Here is a 14,307-nt window from a genome sequence, read left to right as displayed (position 1 = left end):
ACCGCGCCAGGGCCCTGTCACGCCGCAGTTCCGTCGTCCGCCGCCGCCACCGCCAACACGACCACCCGTCGCCCAGCGCACCTACGCAAGGAAGACTGACGTTTGGCGCGCCCCCGACCACCGCCCGCTCTGCTACCACTGCGGTGAAGCCGGCTATGTGTACCGCCGATGCCCATACCGAGAGATGGGACTGCGAGGTTTCGCCGTTAACGCACCGCGGCCACAGATTGGCGAACGACCCCGCGATATCGCCGACTACCTCGCCGCTACTCAATGGAGCCCTCGACGGCCATCCCGTTCGCCGTCACCAGGCCGCTACCTGTCGCCACAGCGCCGACCATACACCGGCCCAGCCCGGGGCCGCTCTGCGAGCCCATATCCGGAAAACTAAAAGCAGCAACCGATGGAGGTGCGGTTGCTGTTCGTCGAACTGACGAAGATCCTCCGCCGCCGACGAAGACGACGACGAAACGATCTCGACGACATAACAACGACACGCCGCCGTCCCGACGAAGTCAGGAAGGCAAGACTACACCGACGAACGACGACTTGACGACGCGACGTTCCAACTTCACTTCAACACAACGCAGCCGTGATCCGACGCCACGACCTAACTGCAACGCCAGACAAAGAACCACCGACCTCGACGTGCTTCTCGACGGCCACGCAGTCACTGCCTTAGTCGACACAGGGGCTGATTACTCCGTCATGAGTGGACACATCGCCGCCCAGTTGAAGAAAGTTAAGACTACGTGGGAAGGCCCTCAAATTCGAACCGCTGGAGGACACCTCATCACGCCGTCTGGAGTCTGCACGGCAAGAATTACCGTTCATGATCGGACTTACCCTGCCACCTTCGTTATCCTCCAACAGTGTTCACGAGACGTCATTCTCGGCATGGACTTCTTGAGTCAACGTGGCGCAGTCATCGACCTGAAGTCGAAATCGATAACGCTGTCACAAGATCAAGCGATACCGCCGGAGACCTGTCGTAGTCACCACGCCTTGAGTGTGCTCGAAGATCAAGTCAGCATCCCGCCGCGCTCCAGCATTATTATTTCCGTCGGCACTGAAACACCCACTGACGTAGAAGGTGTCATCGAGGGCGACCAACATCTATTGCTCGACCGTGAAATTTGCGTCGCAAGAGGGATGGCTCGACTCCACGGAGGGCAAGTGGAAGTTATGCTGACCAACTTCAGCCAAGAGTTCAAGCACATCAACAAGGGCACGACAATCGCATATATCGAGGAAATTGTGGAAACCAGCAATGCCTTTGTCCTCTCGGATTCAGCCGTATCTACCCCGATGAGCATAGTCCCCGAACCAGACTTCGACGTGAATCCAAGTCTTCCTATGAGTAAGCAGCAACAGATCAGAAGTCTTCTTCGACGATACAAAGACTGCTTTTCGACGTCATCGAGGATTCGACAAACACCAGTTGCAAAGCATCGCATAATAACCGAAGAGAGCGCTCGACCACTCCGCCAGAGCCCTTACCGAGTTTCGACGCGAGAACGTGAAGCTATTAGGCAACAAGTCGACGAAATGCTGCGCGACGACATCATACAGCCGTCGAAAAGCCCGTGGGCCTCTCCTGTAGTCCTGGTAAAGAAAAAGGATGGAACCCTACGCTTCTGCGTCGATTATCGTCGACTGAACAAGATCACGAAGAAGGATGTGTACCCCCTTCCACGGATAGACGACGCATTGGATCGGCTCTGCAACGCTAAATACTTCTCGTCGATGGATCTCAAGTCTGGCTACTGGCAAATAGAAGTCGACGAGAGAGATCGCGAAAAGACTGCCTTCATCACGCCAGACGGCCTCTACGAGTTCAAGGTCATGCCATTCGGACTGTGCTCGGCGCCTGCAACGTTTCAGCGCGTCATGGACACGGTGTTAGCCGGACTGAAGTGGCAGACGTGCCTTGTCTACCTGGATGACGTCGTTGTCTTCGCCGGAAATTTCGACGATCACCTTAGGCGGCTTGCGACAGTGTTAGAAGCCATCAAGTCATCAGGGCTCACTCTGAAGCCGGAAAAGTGCCGCTTCGCTTACGATGAGCTTTTGTTTCTAGGCCACCTGATCAGCAAATCAGGAGTACGCCCCGACCCACAGAAGACAGCTGCCATCGCAAAGTTCCCGCAGCCAACCGACAAGAAGGCAGTGCGCAGATTCCTTGGCATGTGTGCCTACTATAGGCGCTTTGTCAAGGACTTTTCACACATCGCGGAGCCGCTAACACATCTAACCAAATGTGATGTCGCGTTCAAGTGGGAAATGCCGCAGGCCAAGGCATTTCAAGAACTCAAACGACGCATGCAGACGCCGCCGGTACTTGCACACTTCGACGAGGACGCCGATACCGAAATCCACACTGACGCCAGTAGCCTAGGCCTCGGTGCCGTCTTAGTCCAGAGGAAAGAAGGACTTGAAAGGGTGATATCGTATGCTAGCCGGTCGCTGTCAAAAGCGGAAAGCAACTATTCTACGACTGAGAAGGAATGCCTCGCCATCATTTGGGCTACAGCTAAATTCCGCCCTTACCTCTATGGCAGGCCATTCAAAGTCGTCAGTGACCATCACGCATTGTGTTGGCTAGCTAACTTAAAGGACCCTTCAGGACGGCTGGCGCGATGGAGCCTCAGACTACAAGAATATGACGTCACGGTAATATATAAGTCCGGAAGAAAACACTCCGACGCCGACTGCTTATCGCGCGCCCCCATCGATCCCCCGCCGCAAGACGACGAGGACGACGACGCCTTCCTAGGGATAATAAGCGCGGAAGACTTCACTAAACAGCAACGAGCCGACCCGGAGCTAAAAGGCCTCGTCGAGTATTTGGAAGGGAACACCGACGTTGTCCCTAGGGCATTTAAGCGCGGGTTATCTTCGTTCACGCTACAAAACAACCTGCTCGTGAAGAAGAACTTCTCACCAGTCCGCGCCAGCTACCTTCTTGTTGTACCGTCAGAGCTGCGTCCAGAAATACTGCACGCCCTACACGACGATCCAACCGCTGGGCACCTTGGATTCTCCGGACGCTGTCGCGAATACAGGAAAGGTATTACTGGCCGCGTCTGACCGCCGACGTCGCCCGTTGCGTCAAGACATGCCGAGACTGTCAACGACGCAAGACACCACCGACAAGGCCAGCAGGATTACTGCAGCCGATCGAACCCCCTCGCCGACCATTCCAGTAGATTGGGATGGATTTGCTGGGGCCGTTTCCGATATCAACATCCGGGAATAAGTGGATCGTCGTGGCGACGGACTATCTCACCCGTTTTGCTGAAACTAAAGCTCTACCAAAAGGCAGCGCAATCGAAGTGGCGAAATTTTTCGTCGAGAACATCCTGCTGCGACATGGTGCCCCAGAAGTCCTCATCACCGACAGAGGAACGGCTTTTACAGCAGAGCTCACCCAAGCCATTCTGCAGTACAGCCAGACAAGCCACAGGAGGACAACTGCCTACCATCCGCAGACGAATGGTCTCACGGAGCGCCTGAACAAGACCCTCGCCGACTTGCTAGCAATGTACGTCGACGTCGAACACAAGACCTGGGATGCCGTCCTGCCGTACGTAACATTCGCTTATAACACGGCGGTGCAAGAAACAACACAGATCACGCCGTTCAAGTTGGTTTACGGCAGGAACCCAACGACGACGCTCGACGCCATGCTGCCGCACGTAACGGACGAAGAGAATCTTGACGTCGCTACCTATCTCCAGCGCGCCGAAGAAGCCCGACAGCTCGCCCGCCTGCGAATCAAGAACCAGCAGAGGACCGACAGCCGACACTACAACCTCCGACGACGCTTCGTCGAGTACTAGCCCGGCGACCGTGTTTGGGTATGGACCCCGATACGCCGACGAGGACTGAGTGAGAAACTATTGCGCCGCTATTTCGGACCTTACAAGGTCATTCGACGTATTGGCGCACTGGACTATGAGGTCGTGCCAGACGGCATCTCGCATTCACAGCGGCGCCGCGCACGACCTGAAGTGGTCCACGTGGTGCGTCTTAAACCGTTTTACGGACGCTAACGAACTTCCCTTATTTTTGTTGTTTTCATTGCTACGAGTGCTTATTTGTTACTTTCGTTTGTTTGCAGCATCGGGTCGATGCTTTTTAAGAGGGGGGTAATGACACGTGTACTTATCTTTATCGGGCGACCAAGTTTCGCCCCCTAACAAATGTTGTCGCACAGCGCGGGACGCGCCTACATGTATCCGAAGTTTCTGGAAATTTATCGATGCTTCTATCCGCAGTGTGTTGTCGCCGAACCTTGTGTTATCGGATTTATTCGCCTGTCGCGAATGGTGTAGAACTTTGTAGAAGGCACGCGGGTCCGAACGATTAGTCTGGAACATTCGACGACTGCTCTATAAAAGCCGACGCGCTTGACCTGCTGATCAGATTTTCGACGATCGCCGACCGTGTTCGCCGCTATCGTTGTGCTATAAGTGTAGCCTGTTTTGTGGGCACAGGTTCGCCCAATAAAAGTTAGTTTTGTCTATCACAGTATTGCTACTGTGTTCTTAACGTCACCACCACGTGACAGTATCATAGTTATTTCGGAATTATGATTCGACCGACCTAAAAAAAGGCTTTAATACTTTCCAATGCTTTCTGACATCATTACCTGCAGACTTAATTTCATTTTCATAATACGTCGTTTTAGCCTGTTTGAGTAGTTTTCTCAGTAAGTTAGAATACTAGCATTATACCTTTCGTGAAGTGCTGTGTTAAATGGCTGTTTTTTTGTTTTTCTGTAAAGGTTATCTTTTTTCCTTAAGCAATTTAGCAAACTGGTGGATAACCATAGGTTACGAGGAGCTGAAAACGTTTTTTTACAATTCATTACTACCGTGGAACCCGAAATAGCTTTAGGAATTATTTGTGAGAAAGTATTATAGGCAGTTTCAGGGTTATCACATACCATTACTGGGGACCAGTCTGAAGCGGCAATTGTTTCAATAAAAATTAACGAATTAAACTTCTTTCTGGTCAAGCATGCATCGGTAATGCGAGCAGTAGAAGTTAGGCGCATAAATGTTGGGTAATGATCGGTTATTGAAGCTTCGACAACACCACAGTCAGGGTTAGTAAGAAGATAGGATACTATGTGGTCGATAAGAGTGGCGTGTTAACCGTGGGACAACGAGTTGGAAGAGTAAGTAGGTTTTCATATCTGAACCCATTGAGGCAGCTAACGTAATCATTAAGTAGTGTGTTGGATGTATCTAAATGTTAATATTACTATCACCCATGATAATGACATTTTTCTGTTCTAATGTTAAATTATATAGCAAATTACCTAGGGCTAAGCAAAACGCGCTTCCAGATGATAAAGGTTAACGATAGATGCAGCCATTTATTAGGTTTTCTTATCTTGTGAAAAGAATGTCTTCAAATTTGACCCAGACAGATTCACAGTTCGCCACGTTGAGTGTCAAGTCAGATCGCCTGTGAAAACGCAACTCTGAGGACACAAAAATAGCAGCACCACCATGATTACTGTTATCACGGTGGTAGTATTCGGCTGAGTACGAAGGAAAGTAATACAAGTTATTGTGGGATGCGGAGAGCCAGGTTTCACAAACGCATATAACAGAGAAATTATGACGGGTAGATTATAAAAAATTTGTGATGTCATCCATGTTTTTTTGCAGACTTCGCGCATTGAAATGGATTAGTGAGTGGCGGTGCGATGAAAAATAAGCCTCAAGTTCTTCAGGTAAAAAGTACGTAGCCATTGGACCGAATTTAAAAAATTGAAAGTTGGAAGCCTTATGCAAACTTAGGTAATGATAGATCAGAATCAGAAGCGATGCGAAATACCCGACTATCGTGAAATTTCCGCACTTTGATCTGAGAGTTTTCCGTTCAGATGAACTGCCAACCTTTTTCCTTCTTTAAGGCAAGTGTCCTGGAGAACAAACGCTTATTGTCTGGCGATAGATGCTCATTGATGAATATCGCCTGGGAGTGCTCTCCTGAAAACCCTGTACTTCGGGTATTCAGTCGGGCCTTTCGCGCCTTCTTCATGAATAAGGAAGGGAAGCTAACGGAAGGCCAAAATGGCGACGCTATATCAAGCGGGCCCACGTCATCTTCTTCCTCCTCAGTGCAGCCTCACTGTGGCGGCTGTTCCGTAGCATCACCCCCGGTGGTAGAAGCACCGCCCCGGTGCTTAATCTACACATACGCGGTAAAAGGTGTCTGGTATCGCTTTAGTCTCGCCACGTGAACGATGTCACTTGCAGCCGACGGTGACGCTGACAGGTCGGCGAGAATGATTTCATACGTGACATCGGTCACTTGTCGCACCACACGGTATGGGCCAGTGTAGCGCGACAGCAGCTTTTCTGAAAGGGCCACACGTCGAATGGGTGACTAGAGAAGCACCAGAGAACCCGGAGTAACGTGCACGTCGCGATGATGGCAGTCATAGAGGCGTCTCTGATGCTCCTGTGAGGCCTCGAGACGGGTGCGGGTGAGCTGGCGCGCGTGGTCGGCGTGTGCGATCGCGTCGCGGGCGTATTCAGTGGTTGAACCTGTGGCCGAGGGCAACAAAGTGTCCAAGGGCAACGCGGGTTCTCGACCATATAGGAGATAGAATGGTGAATAGCCGGCGGTTTCGTGACGCGATGAATAATACGCGAACGTCACATATGGTAAGTGAAGATCCCAGTCGTGGTGGTCGGTGGCAACGTACTTTGAAAGCATGTCGGTGATGGTACGGTTGAGTCGCTCCGTGAGGCCGTTGGTCTGTGGGTGGTAGGACGTGCTGAACTTGTGCTTCGTCGAGCAGGAGCGGACGATGTCCTCGACGACTGCCGACAGAAAGCTGCGGCCACGGTCAGTGAGTAATTGGCGCGGAGCACCGTGCACTAAAATGATGTCACAGAGCAGAGTCAGCAACGTCAGTAGCACAACTTGTCGGAAGGGCTCTGGCGATTGCGTACCGCGTCGCATAATCAGTAGCGACGGCGACCCATTTATTTCCCGAGCCCGAGAGAAGAAACGGTCCAAGAAGGTCTTGACCAACACGGAAAAAGGGTTCCGGTGGGATATCGAGCGGCTGGATACATTGTGGGGATGCGCGACTCTCGCGCGTCCCCTGCTATGTTTTTCCCGCATAGCGCGTCTCCTGTAATCCGGCTTCGCCGCGTGGCCTTGCGCCCGTGGCGGTCGCAGTGGTTGAGGCGCAGTACGAGAGATGGCGCGAGTGTTGTGCTGCTAACGCCGCCGACAGGCGGGGTTATCGGGTGCCGAAAGACAAGGCGCTTGCTCTCTTTGGTTCGGGACAGCAAGCAGTGCGGACGTGCCGTGCCGCGCGTGCGCCGATCCAAGCTTCTGCGAGAGCGTCTCGCGTGGCCGCCTTGAAACGCGCCACCGTTCGCGTGACCGTACACGCGAACGGCCAGGCGTTAGGATCCAGCATGGGGCGAACATATTCGCTCTCTATCTGGTCGCGGTGAGTCGGACTTCTAGATTTGTCGCGCGCCCATCGGCATGTTTTGTGAATAGCAACTCGGCTAGCTGGCATTGATCTATGAAAGGTGCAATAAATGCCCTTGTGATTGTTTGCACTACTGTGTGGTCGTTCCTTTGTCCCAAGAGTACGGAGGAGAACCCCACATCTGGCTGCCCAACGTGGACATCTTTGGGCATCGGACGATAGATTTAACAGTTTTGCTTCGTTCGAGACCTTTGTTTGAACCGAAGCGTAGGGCTAGCGTGGATTTTGATCGCTAGCGTTGGCGGCGTGCTTTCTTGAGCGAGGCGACGGTGGCTGAACTGTGTTTGAACATGTCAACATCCTAAGCCTGCTAAGCCTGCTAAACATGCTAAGCCTTTCGCAAGTGTTTTTTTTTTAATGACATTCGCCTGTACGAGAGCCATGTGGTCTGCATCCTGGGAGAGCGAGTGAGTACGGAAGCCTCGTGGGTGGTCCGAATTTCTTATGTAAATAGCTTCTTCTATCTCTTTGACTCTGATGAAGTCGTGGCTCTGGGAGCCGGGTGGCCGCGGGCCACGGGTGCCACTACGGGCTGACTGGTATTGCGGCCTGGCACCGGGCGCCCCGACACCGTCTGGGACGGCGGGCGCCGTCAACTCGGATGCTGTGTGCACCGAGCGGGGTAGGCCCACCTAAAAGAGCTGACGTCTCCTCGCGGCTGCCTGTTTTGCGCCCATTCTGGGTGTTGTTTTTTGGATGCCGGTTGTTGTCAGGGCAGCGACGCTTTAGGCCTAAGGCTTTACGAAGCTGCCTGTCGCACGTGGAGGGACACAACCTGGTGGACCCTGGCGTTGAGGTGTTGCGCTTTGCTTCCCTCATTCTAGTTAGCCTCGCACGAATTGAAATTACTCGTTCGACTCAAGGAAGCTAGCTTCGTTCACGTGAACTTAGCAACTGAGCAGCCGCCCGATCTTTAGCTAGCCGAGTATAACATCGTACCACGTGGGCGATGCGAATGCAGACTTCGTCTCCCTTGCACTACGTTAGTGTTTGCCGAGTGTGTTGAGTGTACGCAGCGTTAGTGGAGTCACGCCTGGTTTGCTGTCACCTGCACATCGTCTACGCTGGTGCCCCGGACTAGGATCGAGCCACCCCGGGCAATCGTGATGCTGTGGCCGGTGCGGCGCAGCGACATCGGTGGCCTCTTGTATCCAGCTCACAACCCTCGGCGGCGGACAAATGAGCCGGCGGTCACCGACAGCTACGGCGGCTCTTGCCAGCAGGGCGCGCGTCGGTGCAAGCGACGCTTGCTCGTACCGACTACTGCGTCGTCGTTTCCGGAGTCCTGGCCTGGCATCGTGCCGTCGAGTCTGCAAAGCTGCTGCTTGGACCGGCGGACGCCAGCGGTGTACCCAGGGACAATGTCGGCTCGCATGTTATGGACAGCGTGTAGACATTTCCTCGGCGCGGTCAATGTTGCATGTACTACCTTGTTCGCGAAGCACGCGTTGATGTTAGACCGTGTGACATGTTTCGCCTGGATATGTAGTGATTTAAAGTTGGGGAGATGTGGGGAGGCGCGACTCTCGCGCGTCCCCTGATACGTTTTTTCCCGCATAGCGTTCTCCTGTAATCCGGCTTCGCCGCGTGGCCTGGCGCCCGCGGCGGTCGGAGTGGTTGAGGCGCAGTACGAGAGATGGCGCGAGTGTTGTGCTGCTAACGCCGCCGACAGGCGGAGTTACTTGGGCGCCGAAAGACAAGGCGCTTGCTCTCTTTGGTTCGGGACAGCAAGCAGTGCGGACGTGCCGTTCCGCGCGTACGCCGATCCAAGCTTCTGCGAGACCGTCTCGCGTGGCCGCCTTGAAACGCGCCACAGTTCGCGTGACCGTACTTCCGAACTACCAGGCGTTGGGATCCAGCATGGGGCGAACATATTTGCTCGCTATCTGGTCGCGCTGAGTCGGACTTCTAGGTTTGTCGCGCGCCCATCGGCATGTTTTGTGGATAGCAACTCGGCTAGCTGGCATTGATCTATGAAAGGCTCAATAAATGCCCTTGTGATTGTTTGCACTACTGTGTGGTCGTTCCTTTGTCCCAAGAGTACGGAGGAGAACCCCACAACATCCAGCTGGAGGTGTGGAGGGCTTCTTCCGGCGCTGACAGGGCTCACAAGCGGCAACGTAGCGCCGCACGGAGCGGGCGAGAACCGGCCAAAAGAATCGACGGCGTACACGGTCGTATGTGCGCGAGACGCCCAAGTGTCCAGCCAAGGGAGCGTCGTGAAGTTGTTGGAGGACAGTCGAACGCAGGTGTGATGGAATTACGAGCAGAAGGTCAAGGCCGTGTGAATCGAGATGATTGCGGCGGTATAATGTAAAAAGAAACATCCGGGGAGAGGCGTCGCCAGGCGTTGACTCCAGATGGTCGATGAGGGCCCGTAATGAAGGATCGCGGCGTTGCTCGTTGCCGATTTCAAGCAACTGGGAGACAGAGAAAACGCATGCGATGGCCTCCGCATCAGCCGGCTCATGGACGGGGTAGCGGGACAAACAATCGGCATCCTCGTGCAAGCGTCCCGTCTTATATACCACGGAGAAGTTATATTCTTGCAGGCGTAATGCCCAGCTAGCGAGTCGTCCCGTGGGGTCCTTGAGTGAGGATAGCCAGCAGAGCGCGTGATGATCAGTGATGACACAGAAGGGGCGGCCGTACAAGTATGGACGAAACTTCGCAACAGCCCACACAAGAGCGAGGCACTCGCGCTCTGTGATTGAATAATTGCGCGCGGCGGGTAATAGAAGTCGGCTGGCATAGGCTATAACGCGGTCATGTCCACGCTGGCGTTGTGCTAACACTGCTCCTATGCCGTGACCACTGGCATCAAATCGAACTTCCGTTGAGGCAGACGGGTCAAAGTGGGCCAGAATTAGAGGCGTGGTAAGGAGAGTAGTGAGCTGCGAAAAAGATGCGGCATGGTCAGGTCCCCAAGAAAATAGGGCGTCTTTCTTCAAGAGGTCGGTAAGGGGACGTGCGATGGTCGCAAAATCCTTCACAAAGCATCGGAAATATGAGCACAGCGCTACGAAACTACGAACGTCCTTGGCAGACTTCGGAACAGGAAAGTTCGTAACGGCTCGAATTTTGTCCGGATCAGGTCGCACGCCTCTGGCGTCCACGAGGTGTCCAAGGACGGTGATTTGGCTGCGAGCGAAGTGATATTTTGACGAGTTCAACTGGAGACCGGCGCGGCGAAACACGTCAAGAATCGCTGAAAGACGGTCTAGATGCGTGTCAAATGTCGGCGAATAAACGATGACGTCGTCCAGATAGCACAAACAGGTGGACCACTTGAACCCCTTAAGCAAAGAGCCCATCATTCGTTCGAAAGTGGCGGGCGCGTTACAGAGACCGAAAGGCATCACCTTGAACTGATAAAGGGCGTCAGGGGTAATAACTGCAGTCTTATCTCGGTCCATGTCGTCGACAGATATCTGCCAGTAGCCGGACCGTAAGTCGATAGAAGAAAAATAGGTGGCACCGTACAAGCAGTCTAGAGCGTCATCAATACGTGGCAAAGGGTACACGTCCTTTTTTGTGATTTTGTTCAGCTGGCGATAATCTACTCAAAAACGCCACGTTCCATTCTTCTTTTTTTACAAGTACGACGGGAGAAGCCCAGGGACTACAGGAAGGCTCGATAATGTCCTTTGCAAGCATCTTTTTGACTTCCTGTTGGATAACAGCTCGTTCGGACGCAGAAACACGATGTGGACGTCGGTGAATAGGGTTCGCATCGCCAGTGTTTATGCGATGGGTCACGACGGACGTTTGACCATAGGGTCGATTGTTAAAGTCGAAAATGTCGCGATAGCCGTCAAGAACGCGGCAAAGGGCTTCAGCTTGAACAGGTGTGAGGTCAGAGGAAACCATCTTCTCAATGTCGACGTCAGTACCGTGCGATGACGTCACGGTATGGTCTGAGCTGTGACGATCTTCCACTGTAAATGGCTCGATCTCATCATCCTGGAAAGCTCTAATTATAGTCAGTGAAATCCCCTGAGGCAGAACTTGCGCGCTTAGCGCGAAATTGACAAGGGGAAGGTAGGTGCGGTTGCCAGTAATTGTGAGCATAGTGTGCGGCACGGTAACACCATGTGTAAGTATAACTGCCGGAATTGGTGCGACCACGTAATTACCGTCAGGTACAGCTGGTGAGGACAACAAGTCGACGTGTGTCACAGATTGAGGCGGTAGGCGAATAAAATCGATGCAGCTCAAACGGCTTGGAGGAGGGTCCACAGGGTTGGCAAGAAGAGGCAAGTCAAGGCGAAGTAAGCCGGCCGAACAGTCAATGAGGGCCGAATGATTGGCAAGGAAATCCAGACCGAGAATGAGTTCGTGAGGGTGATGCTCGATGACGGTGAAGAGAACGACAGTTTGTCTCTCAGCAATGGTGAGTCGGGCAGATCACATGCCAACAATAGCGACAGTCCCTCCGTCGGCGACTTGTACAAATCGGTTCGGGGCTGGCGTCAGAACTTTCTTGAGCCGACGGCGAAGAGCAGCACTCATAATGGACACATGCGCCCCAGTGCCAATCAACGCGCACACAGGAACATTGTTGACGAGAACGTCCAAAAGATTCTTGTTCGTGGGTAAGGCGAAGCGAGGATTTCGTGCCAATGTCGTCTTTGCAGCTTCACCTCCAGAAGCTGCACTGTCTAGCTTTCCGGTCGGAGGTGCGGCGAGTAGGTCGGAGAAGCAGCACGGCGTGACGGGGGCGAACGAGATTGACGACGGGAGGGAGAAGGCGAGCGGGTGTAGCGGGGTCGTGTCAAAGGTGTCGCAGGGTCAGATGATGGAGCGGGCATAGAAGAGGCGAAGGAAAAGGATGCGCTCGAGGGGAGAGGGTGGTAATCAGGGGAATAGCGCATCTCAGAAGTCCAGCGGCTGCGGCAGTGGCGAGCGACATGTCCAATGCGTCGGCCATTAAAACAGATCGGCCTGTCGTCCACTGTTCGCCATTCGGAGGGGTTGCGCTGTCCGTAAGATGAGTAAGAAGAGCGCGGTGGGGACGTGCGTGGAGAAAGAGCTTCCGAGCGTATGGAACGAATGGATTGCAGGCCGACGTTGGACAACTCTTGACGGACGACGGCCTGGATCAAGGAGATTGTTACCGGAGAATGATCAGGTGACGGGAATGAAGGGGCCGCCGGTTGTGCCGCTTTGACCCCACGACGAATGATGCGGGTCAAGTTGTCACATCGCGAAGGCTGGTGGAGGAGGTCATCATAGGATGACGTAGCAGCTGTGTTGGGAAGTCGCGTGACGTGCTGGGATACCCGGCGGCTTTTAGCATGCTCAAAACGGCGGCACTCCTTGAGGATCGCATCGATGCTGGTGAAGTTCGTAAACACCAGTAATTTGAAGGCGTCGTCAGCAATGCCTTTGAGGACGTGATTAACCTTATCATCCTCAGACATGGTCGGGTCAGCCTTGGCACAAAGGGCCAAGACGTCGAGAATGTACGGCACGTAGGACTCGGTCGACGTCTGTACACGTGTGGCAAGGACTTTCTTGGCATTGACTTGGCGACCGATCGGATTGCCAGAAAGGTCGCGGAGCTTCTCTTTGAAGAGATCCCAGCTCGAGATCACCTCTTCGTGAGTCTGGAACCATGCAAGTGGAGCTCCTTCGAGGTAGAAAAGATTGTTCGCAAGCATAATAGTCAGATCCCACCTGTGACTGGTGCTGACACGTTCGTATAAGCGGAGCGAGTCGTCAACATCAGGACTGCCGACTCCGTTGAAAACACCAGGATCTCGAGTGGGGAAAACGGCGACGTAGGTCGGGGCTGCAGGCGGAGGCGGTTGCATAGATGAAGTGCCGCCAGCAGGAGCCGAAGTTGCACTGTCGCCGTTGCGACCGCTGCGAAGCTCCTTGACGGGTACGGGGAACGTCCACCTCCACCAAATTAATGCTGCGCGTAGCTGGAGCCCAATACTACATACAATTTATTTACAGGGAAGGGAAGCTAACGGAAGGCCAAAATGTTGACGCTATATCAAGCCGGCCCACGTCGTCTTCTTCCTCCTCAGTGCAGCCTCACTGTGGCGGCTGTTCCGTGGCAATATTCTTTTGACCAGACTTTGCTGGTACGCGATGAACTGTGTCGACATCTGTGGCTGAGGCTGTGCAGTTGATTTTGTCGGCGACGCCAGTCAGGATTGCGGTACAATCTTCCCCCTGGGTACAGGGCACCCCCTTTATTTCTAAGTATATTTAATCTTGAGTATTGCTCAAGGTCAGCGACTTTCCTTTGAAGTGCGTCGTTTTCTGCTTTCAGAACGCGGTTTGCCGCAGATAACTCAAGCTATTGAGATCGGGTTGACTCGACTATTTCGTTTAGAAGCTTTAGGCTGTCATCCATGCGACCAACTTCAGTTTTCATTGCACCGACGTCTAATTCTGTGTCTTGAAGCTTAGTTTGTATGCTAATAACGAACCGGTCGACTAATTCATTCAACCGATGTTTGAATATTGCTTCTAGCTCGTCCATTCGCTTACAAAGTTCAGCATTTGTCGGCATTACGAGGATGGCTAAATAGTGAACACAATGTGAGCACAGAAGCAGAGAAAAACGATGGCAGCAGCAGTTGCAGGTCTTGAGAAATTCTAAAAAAATATCGAGTAATGAATAAAAGCAACTGACCTGTGAAACCAAGGAAGTTTGCTTAGATGCGTGCTTGAGAATGCAACTGCTGCTGCTACAACAGTGATGCTCTCGTCGGGACGGCTTTTATGGCAGGAATCCGGACTGCGTAGAGTGC

The 14,307-nt window shown here is 53.2% G+C and overlaps 1 protein-coding gene across 9 annotated transcripts in view; it reads left to right on the top strand.

Annotated features, from left to right (window-relative positions):
* Positions 1 to 14,307, top strand: part of LOC139057669 (DENN domain-containing protein 2D-like) — a 614,144-nt gene that overhangs the window by 543,763 nt on the left and 56,074 nt on the right. The window lies entirely within an intron of this gene.

This window comes from Dermacentor albipictus, chromosome 3, assembly GCF_038994185.2.
Source record: "Dermacentor albipictus isolate Rhodes 1998 colony chromosome 3, USDA_Dalb.pri_finalv2, whole genome shotgun sequence".
NCBI classification, from domain to species: domain Eukaryota; kingdom Metazoa; phylum Arthropoda; class Arachnida; order Ixodida; family Ixodidae; genus Dermacentor; species Dermacentor albipictus.
The sequence above is the reverse complement of the archived record's forward strand: the minus strand, read 5'-3'. Positions and strand labels throughout refer to the sequence as shown.